Below are 10,380 nucleotides of genomic sequence, written 5' to 3'. Positions count from 1 at the left end.
CCTGTGTGAATTTTGGTCTTCAGATACTGGAAGTGCAACCGTAGATTTAGCAATTTTAGGAAGTAATGAGTACCCTTCTCGGCCCTGTGCTGTGGAAACAGGGACTAAGCACCGAGGATTTTGAAGGTAGGGTGGCTATGAAGATCCATCTAAGTAGCTAAGACTTGTTCAGCTGAGGCTGAATGTGGAATTGCCCCCTGAGAGGATTACTGTCTTAATTTTTCTCCTGTTCAGCGTTCCCTGCTTTGTACAGTATCTGTATTTCTATTTTTTCCGGTCTGAAGGTAATTTAAATTGGGCTTCTTGCAACGGTAGATGAAATAAAATGAGTGGTGTAGGAAAGGCCTGAAAGGTAGCAAATTTCCTGAGCACAACAGCATTGGCTCAAATCACACCTGGTGATGGGTTCGTGTGACGTGTGGTAAGTCAAGTTTCCCTTGCTGACAGATCAGTGTCTTTAGAAAAATCTCTGAAAATCCGGTAAACCTATTTCTGGTGCATTATTGTCTGATGCCAGAACTCTGTAATTTTTTTTTTTTAACTTTTGAAAGAACACCAATGAGTTTTCTCCGTCATTCAGTCATTTATTTAAACCTGGAACAGGCCTGTACGTCCTTGTGCAAATGAGGAGCAGCTCTCAGCTAATTAGCATTCCCTGAGCCTCCCTGGATTATTATTAGCAAGTGCAACTTTCTCCCCTTGAATGTTTTACAGAGCTTTTGTGAGCTTTTTACATCAGCTAGCTTGTCCTTTCAATTTTCTATTATACCTTTAGTAATTGCTTTCTGTCTGTAGTTGATATGTTGTTGCTTTACTCCAGTAACTTCCATTATCACTTTTAACTGTTTGTGATTACTGGGGTCAACACGATTGCGTTATTTACTCTCTTTGCTTCAAATATCACTTTTTGCCTTGCTCTCCCCTTCCTCTCCCACTGTCTTTCTGGGAATATTTGAGCTTGGTAACGTGATGCTGTCTGAAGTCTTATTTGTTACCCTCGCGGCCTCAGACCATGATTACTTCAAGCCCAGTGATGGATTATCACGAAGCACTGAGCACCCACCAGACCATTACTGAATTTATCATATCTAAGAGCTTAGTAAACAGTGAGAGATAAACCTGTTTTTTTACTGCCTGTGGAAGTCAGCAGGTTGATTCCTTCTTTAATTCTCATTTTTGTCGATACTAGAATAATTAAATCCCCATCACAGACTCTGGTTTCTTCACAGGTCTCATCACACTGAGTCTAGGTACTCTTTTTTCATTATTATTAAAACATAGCGTTGTGGTTAACCATCCACAGATTCCCCCTCCAGGCCTTCCTAATCTCAGGGAAGAAAGAGACAAACAGGAGCTTAAGTAAAACACGTGAAAAGGAACAATTTTGTCTTTATGGCCCCTCGTGTTTGCTTCATCTAAGTGTTTTCTGCAGCAGTTGCTGGGCAGCAGTTCATGTGCTCCATTCTGTGCCGAGGGCTTGCTCTTTCCCGGATGAGGGGATGGGATGCTGCCGATGCTGCGCAGGCCCTGCGCTCCCCATTCCTCACCACATGTGATGTGCGGCAGACGTGGAGGATTTTTCTACTCAAGCACTCAGTGTGCATCTCCACGCGTGGGGCCCGGGCTGTGTGTCTTCTGCCACGCAGAGTTTATCCAGCACCTGTGGTTCTCAGCCCATCTAAAGCCAGAGAGGTGAAGCCCTTCGTATGCAGACAGAAAAATTAATTTTGTTTTAATAAGCATGGAAATTGGATGCCAATTTGCTTATGCATTTAAAATCAGAAATGGTGTTTCCCTTCTGTTCCGCACTCCAGCTGTAGGTACTGTTGCCCTTGGGGAGGCTTTGGTGCGATTGCGGAGTACAAGGGCAAGGGGCTCTGTCATTCTTTCTGGGATAAGGGAAGGAACAACCAACTTCCGCTAGGAAGTGTCGGCTTTGAAACAAGCTCTGTAAGGACTGTAAGCTTGTCTCGAGGGCTCACACGGCTGTGTGCGCTCACACAAAGTGCAGCCCAGCAGCGACCTCTCAAGTCATAGAACCATAGGATGGTTTGGGTTGGAAGGGACCTTAAAGATCATCTAGTTCCAACCCCCCTGCCATGGGCAGGGACACCTTCCACTAGACCAGGTTGCTCTAAGCCTCATCCAGCCTGGCCTTGGACACTTCCAGGGATGGGGCATCCACAGCTTCTCTGGGCAACCTGTCCCAGTGCCTCCCCACCCTCTCTGGGAAGAATTTCTTCCTGATATCCAATCTAAACCTCCCCACTTTCAGTTTAACCCCGTTACCCCTTGTCCTGTCACTGCAGGCCCTTGTAAAAAGTCCCCCCCGGCTTCCTTGTCATGGTAAGCAGATGTGGAATTGGTGATACAGCATAAAGTCAGAACTTCACAAACTCAACAAGCCAAAAAAAAATGTATTCACATGTTACTTTTCATGTTTACAGCTGTGTAAATCCTACCTGTGATTGTGTTTATATTGTCACTTTACTCCTCAGTAAATTTTTTCTTGCCTCAGTGTAAGAATGGAGTAAGCGATGCTGTGGCGGTTCTGAGCACTCAAGGGTGGGTTGGCCCTGGCTGGAGGCCAGGTGCCCCCCAGAGCTGCTCTGTCACTCCCCTCCTCAGCAGAACTGGGGAGAAAATAAGATGGAAGAAAAAACCCAAACCTTGTGGGTCAAGAAAAAGGCAGTTTATTTAAACAGGAGCACAGGTAGCATGCGGAAACAAAGGACAACAGAAGATTTGTACTCTACTTCCCCTCAGCCGGCCATGTCCAGCCACTTCCCGGGAAGCACAGCTCCTGTATGTGTACTCTGTGCTCTGGAAGGCAAAGGTAAATAACAAATGCCCACCTCCCACCCCCTTCTCCTTTCTCTGTTTTTCTCTCTCAGCTTTTATCGCTGAGCAGATGCCATATGGCACGGAATACCCCTTTGGTCAGTGTGGGTCAGCTGTCCCGGCTCTGACCCCTCCCAAGAGCTTGCCCACCCGGCGTAGTGGCTGTTGATGGTGGGGAGCCCTGGAAAGAGCCTGGGTGCAGCGCGAGCCCCGCTCAGCTGTAGCCACCCCACTGGGGGTGCCAACAGCCCTCCAGCTGCCCACGCAAAGCACAGCACCCGGAGGGCTGCTGGGGGAGAAGTTAACTCCACCCCAGCCAGACCCGGTACCTGTTTATGTTATAGATGGACTTGGTGAAGCGGCAATTTTGCTTTCAATGCTTTTTATTTCTCACGAGCGCCAGGGTAGAAGATGGTCAAAGAGGGACGTTGGTGCTTTGGGAATTCACTTTCCTTTGCCCGCGTGTAACTTCCAGCTCTGCGAGCTGGCACTTTGCTTCGTGGAGACTCAGATCCTGAGCTGAGGCCCACGTGTATGGAGCGGTTCTGGGATTGTGGAAAGACAAACCAAGTCTCTCCCTTTCCTCATGGCACATTGCAGAACAACAGCAGGGAGAAACGGCAGGAATCAGAGACATACTGCTGCTAATAACGACGCAAAATGACAACAGACACCCGTAGGTCTTGGGGGAAGATGGGGTGATTGATGTCATCAGCACTGAATCTGATTTGCATGTACATCACAAACACCTGAACAGAAATACAAGCGATTTAGCCTGTACTTTGTTAAACATGAATATTCAAAAAATGCAATGGCTTGATCTTGGATGCAGACATTTGTCGTTGCTGGTAGCTGAATTAGACACCTTTGGCACTGGCAGCTGAATTAGACGGCTTATCCTTATTTGCTCACTTTTTATTTTTTTTCCCTTCTCATTATAAGAGAGTAAGGGGCTTCCAGGACCTGATCAGCCCAGTGGTGATCATCACCTTAGCTGGATGATTTGCTGTCCCACACTGACATTTTCCTAAAATATGAGCAATCTTCTACCTTTTTCTCTAACTCAGCTTCCTGGAGCACTGAAGGCCGATATTTAGAGATATTTCAGAGCTGAAAAGGTGGAATTTCTAAAAGGATTCAAGCAAGCAAGGCCATTATTTCACAGGATTTTAATAAAAATTACAGAATTATGTCATTCAAAATATCTAATAAAAACCCATTTGCATTTTCAGGTATGTGAGTAAATCTCAGGGCACTTTGGTCCTGGGATCCCAGAACTGTGGAATCACAGCACTCTTGATGCTCACTTCTTACGGCACTTTGTCCTGTTGGCCCAAGTCAGGGAAGTTTTGCCAGAGCTGGCCATTTCGGCACTCCAGATGGAGCGCACAAAGCGAGGTGGGAGTCATGGCAAAGGTCCCTTGAGGGGCTGGGGTGCTGGGGTGGGATGTTTTAGCAATGCTCACAGACACTTCGGCAGCAGGACAGGTTGTCTGCCTCCTAATCCTGCCAGAGCCACTTCTCAAGGCAGGTCCTTGAAACCTGGTACCATCTCTCCCTGCTGTGTCTTAAAGACGTGGAATAGCTGACCATTCCCTAAGTGAGCTGTGCTTTTCCTGCATCCATTGCCACAAGGGCACTGGGTAGTCAAACGCCTGTTACCAGCCTGGCTACACAATTAGAAGGCTTCCTCTTTGTAATGGCCTTCAGTCATTTAAATATCTGCTGAATAAATACAGAAAAGAAGTGTCAGAGAAGATAAAAGATGAGGGTACCAACATATTTGGCTATGTAGCTTTTAATCCTCATTGTGCAGTGCAACGTTTGTTTTCTCCATCAAACTAATTAACGAAAAACTTCATCTATAAAGCCCTGCCTGAGCTTATTGCTAGGTCAATGAGCCTATGTCCTTTCTGGTAGTGAATGCTGTCTGCGGTTATTGCATTCATTAATTTTTATATAGGAAATAATACCTCCACCTTGATCTATATAAACATATAGATTTCTGTTCCAGATCAAACTTCCTCCAAACCATGTGCTGTTGCTGGGAGGGAAGCAGAGAGCTGGTATAGTGTCAAATCAAGTTAAAGAATGCAATTTCATAAAAATGACCAATGGTGCTTACATTATGCACGATAAACTGGGGCAGACAAGTTGCAGTGATTACATGTTGAGTGATTTGTAACTGAAAACAAGCCATTCAGTGTGTCCTGACTACAGACATGGATGTGCTCTGAGACAATGGAGCTCTGTCCCACATGCTCAAGATGCAGCATTACATGAGGCTGGGCCATGATCTGCATTCACTGGGTAGGACCTTACTGTTCCAGTGGTTGTAGACCCTCCCCAGACTGATGATGATGGTAATCTGGAGGATGAAACCTCGGTGTGAATGTTGCAGTGCTGAGCACTGGATAAAATGAAGGGCAATTCAGAAAGAAGTCCTCTCTGACCTGCACGAAGACAGTGGAGTCCGGAATGGGAAGAGTTAGACTCCTTACCTGAGCCCTTTTTAGGTGTATTGTATCAGTTTAGTTCTCCATGTCACAAGAGAAGAGCAACAGATGTTCTTCAGGGTCTTGCAAATCTTGCCTGGAGATATCTGTTAGTTTCTGGTTTCTTCTGATTTCCTTCTATTTGAAAGAATAAGATATAATAGAGTGAAGCCATCTGCATATTTCTAGTTCTCAGATGAGAATTATTTAATTTGCAAGGAGCTTAACAGGATTCTGAAGAATCAGACTTGTTTATAATTTTAGGGAATGGGATGACATTTCTGCTTAAAAAAATAATTACTAGAATATAGCACATTCGTGAGACCTAGGCTGCACTGAAGAAAAACCCCCACATTCTCATGAGAGCTGTTTGTCCTTATGCCATTTGTAAAACCGGCTCTAAAATGATGGCTTTAGTGATTAAAGACGGAAAGAAAGAGGTCTCAGAATAAGCAGTGGATCCTTCAGCGTGTGTTAATATATTCTGTTTGGAAAGGTTACTTCCATTTATATTCCAGGTGAAAATACGTTATGGCACGTAATCACATTTTTTTCTACCGAAGCTAAGTCCTCTGGGTAACACTGGGAATAGGAATCTAAGAGAATTGTGATGGATTAAATCGAGGAGGAAGTGTTGATTTCAATAAAAATACATTTTAAAAGATTGGAAATGAAGAAGCATACTTACAGAGTTGTTCTCTTAAATATTTTGTTCATATTATTGTATCATATATAGTGAATTTCACACTATAATGGTAAAAATAAAAAACAACAAGAATTTTTAATATAATAAGAGCAGGTTTATACTTGCCTAAAAATTTCTGGAAATTTTATTTTACTGGATTAAAACATTTTTTTCGTTTCATGTTGTAACAGAAAGAAAGTGCCAGGTCCTTCTCCTGAAAGGAAACGCATATTGAAACGGCTGCAGCCAGGGCACCCAGAGAGTTTTGCAGTGAGCCAAGGCTTTTCTGAAAGCTCACGTTCCTGCAGGCCAGCTGTCTCATCTGAGAAGTTCAGTTGGAGATGTGATACACCTGGGGTTCCTGGCAGGCAGTGGGGCCCTTCATCTGTGTCTTTGCCATTGCGAGAAACAAACTTCTCTCCCTGTAGAAATTTGCTGCCTTGTCCTTCACTCTCCTTAGAGGAAATCTCTTGGTACAGTAAATTAGGTGTGAGCAGGGAAGGATCTTCCAAGTCCCTAAAGTGGTTTGGAGCTTGGAAATTTTGTCCTTCCTTTTCCAGGCTAGGGCATAAATAAAGCCTTCCTCGTTTTTCCCTGCAATATTTTCCACTCCTTTACATCACGTCCCACCTTTGCTACTTTAAGCTCTCATTTGGAGAGTAGGAGACCATTCAGATCCCAGTCACGCCTCCCTGGTAGACTGGGTGAAGGGGATCTCACCTAAGAAGGTGTTTTAACCACAAAGCTAGGAGACGCAGCCATCCGGGCGGTGAGTTCACTGCTGCAGTGCTGAACTCGGCACTAGAACACCTGAATGAATAAATGAGGGATGGCAGCTTCACAGCACCCTGGTTACAAAGCTACGAGCACCGAAGGGAACTCGTTTTGGGGAGCTCAGATGTCTCTACAATACACTGCAGCCAGGTGGCTGGGGCCATCCCCTCAGCTGATGACCGGAACATGGTCTACAGGTGCAGATAACAACAATCCCACACAGTATTTGGAGTTCATTGCTAGCTGGGGTTAAACCACAGCAAGGTAGGACTAGTGAAACCCAAATCTTTGAATAGTCCAACCTGTTGGAGGCACAAAGATGTTTTAACCAGAGGAAGAGATAAATAGCCAGATAGATTTATTGAAGGTCCTAACGTGTCAAGTACCAGACAGGCTATTACTTAGAGCGCGGGTGCTAGTAGCCTCCTGAGAAATCGTGACACAGCGCGTGCGGCGCGTGGTGTTAGCAGGGCTGTCTAACTGCCCGCGTCAGCCTGGCAAAGCGCGAGAGGGCCTCTGTCTGCTCGGCAGTGTTTCCTTTGCAGCATCGCTAAGCTCAAGTAAACCACTGAAAGCAGAAAGATCCCCTCCAGGATGTGCTCCTTCCCCTCTGCAGAGGAAGTACGAGCCCCAGTGCATATGCTCCAGTAAACGGCTCTTGGGCTGCCCAGCCAGGGTACGACCCAGGGCAAGGGGCTCCAGGGCAGAGCCCTGCTTGTTAGTGAGATGAAGTATGGCACTGGGCTGGTATAAAAGGCTCAGCCCAATGAGAGGTGGAGCCTAGGTTTAGGGTTAGCTTGTGAGAGAGGAGGGACTGGTGTAGTTTGGGAGCTACAAGCGTGGATGGGGCCTGCCCCGGTGAAGGGATCTGGCTGTGGCCAAATACCCCACAGAAACTGCAGCTGAGAAGTTTCCTGTGTCCTGGGAGAAGGCCGTGCTTACACCCCCAGAAGCCTAAAGCTATAACAAACCCAAAGCAACCTTACAGCCGAAAGACTTCAAATCTTGTGAGATGAGGGGTTTTCTATCTGGATCGCCTGAAAAAAGGCTTTACCCTGGAAGGCTGCAGTGCAAGCTGAGTTTGTGGAGGAGGAGACAGCAAGAACAGCCCTTCTCCTGCATAGTGAGGTAAAGCTTTCCCACCAAGTTCTTTGTCACTTTTGGGGACAGCATCGTGCCTCAGCACTTCTGTGTGTGAAGCAGATGTAGCTGCCACCAGCGGGGTAATAATAGAAGTGTTAACTTCCAGTTCCTGCGGTCACTATGATGTTGTTCGCTGGTATTGGGCACTTCCCCCCCACCCCCAAAAGAATGGGGCTTAGAACTTTGTGCAAAAGTTTAACAGAGCAGCAGCTGTGTGTGTCTCATGTGACCTGTTCTAGGAGTCTGCTGTGTCTGTATGGAGATGAGGTGAAAGGCGAGGGTTTGTAGCAGACTCCTGGGCGTTACAGGACTGAGAAAACTTGCTCATCCCAAAGGGTGTTCGGAGGCTTCGTTTGCTGGGCTCTGAACTTACTGGTCAGCCTGAGCTCCTCAGGTGCTCTTTTGCACTGTGCTGCAATTGCTGTACATGAGTGCTGCTCTGTTGAATGCACCTTCCTCTGACTGGGGATGTAATTATTACTAAAATGAAGATGGACTTGAGCGTTAAGTGCTTGAGCTTGCAGACAGTTTTGGAGTTAACTTTGAAAAATAACTTCTTCCCTACTATTTTTTGGTTTAATATTCTTCTTGCTCATTTTCAACTCTCGCTGTTTCTGGGAGGAGTGAAGAATACATTGTTTTCATTACTGCTATTTCAGAATGGGGGGCAGGAGATCATCATGATCCTATTTCACACTTTCATGACTTACCATGTGGTGATGACATGTGCCCTCCAGCAGGAAGTACTGCCATGTGTCTCAGTTTGTGCTGAGCCATATTGCCATTTCAAAACTCTGTATGTTTTCTGCAGTAGGTGTAACCCGGTACTCACCTGACCTTTGTAAATACTTGATATTCACAATTCCTATGCAGTAAGTTGAGTATTTATAGCTGTGCTGGTTTCAGTCAGGAAAGAGTTAACTTTCCTCACGCTGGCTGGTATGAAGCTCTGTCTCTGGGTTTACCCTGAGAATAGTACTGATAAGGTGTGTTTTAGCTGGTGATGGGGAGTGCTTGCACCAAATTCGAGGTCTCTCTCAACTTCTGATACTGCAGCTGTGTTCCCAACTTTCTCACTACAGCAATGGCTCTTGGGCTCAGGCTCTCTGACTCTCACTTCTTAGGACCTGGCTGTGCATCAGTCAGTGGGTGGTGCCAATTGTATCATATGTTTTATTTTCTATTTTAAATACTTATTAGTATTATTGTTATAGGCTCATTTTTATGTATGTTATTAATTTATATTCAATTAGTAAATAGTTCTGATCTCTATTTTATGAGCTTCCTTGCCTTTTTCTCCCCCTCCACTGGAGGAGGTGAAGGGGTATCTGTGAGAGTGGCTTCGTGGTATTTTGCTAGCCAGAGTTAATCCACGACAGTCCTTTTTGGCACCCAACATGGGGCTTGAAGGGTTGAGGTAAGAACAGATCTGATTCCTGTGTGTTAAAACGGAATTGTGTGATAAGTGTTCTCTCTAGAGATGTGGTGGTGGCTGGTCAGCACAGAAACACAGGAGAGAGAGGCATTAAATGCATCTCTAGTGACAGAGACAGAGGATGATGACTCTGATGAAGCAAAAGGAACCACTTGATCTTTATCCATGAGGGAACTCTGGGAAATCCGGGGAGACTTTGGCTGTCATACAGGTGAATACATTATGACCTGGCTGTTCCACTGCTAGGATAACAGGGCCAGTAGCATGGAATTAGAGGTCAGAGAAACCAAGCAGTTGGGGTCACTTGCTGGAGAAGGGGGCATTGACAAAGTGATTGGAAGAAGGACACAAAATGTAGGCCTCTGGAGACAACTCCTGACAAGTGTGAGGGAAAGGTATCCTTTTAGGGAAAGTGTGCCACATCAGCCACACCATGGAGAAAGGTATCCAGTACCTGAGGGAACTAGCTGTGCTAGGGAGAGTTTATCATGACCCGATCAAAGCATGGTCACCCACAGATCCAGATGAAGTTCAGTGCACACAACCCATGTAGCAGAAGTTAAGGCAGAATGCACCATCCTCGTAATGCCAGCGTGCTCGCAATAATAATGTGGAAAGAGGATGAGGCACCAACAGTGGATGAGATGATTTGCCAATTCTGGGAATATGAGGAAAGGGTCTCTTCCCCCATACAGGCCTGTGTCTTGGCTGTGGAGAGGCTGTCCCAGGAGTTTAAGCAATTCAGAAAGGAGATGTTCCAGTCCCCACCTGCACGAGCCAGTATCTTGGCTCTTAGGAGTAAGCGTTCCTCTGCTCCAAGAAGAGAATGCAGCAGGTATCCATCACGGGGTACCCTGTGGTTTTACCTATGTGACTATGGAGAGGACATGAGGGGGTGGAATGGAAAACCTACCTCGTTTCTAGAGGAATGTGTATGTGAACTGAAAGGGGGGGAAAAAAATCACTAGTGGGATTCTTCAGGAAATTGCTGCTCCCATATCCAAATG

Source organism: Eurypyga helias, unplaced genomic scaffold (assembly GCF_000690775.1).
Source record: "Eurypyga helias isolate BGI_N326 unplaced genomic scaffold, ASM69077v1 scaffold3200, whole genome shotgun sequence".
In the NCBI taxonomy this organism is placed as follows: domain Eukaryota; kingdom Metazoa; phylum Chordata; class Aves; order Eurypygiformes; family Eurypygidae; genus Eurypyga; species Eurypyga helias.
This window is presented reverse-complemented; position numbering follows the sequence as displayed.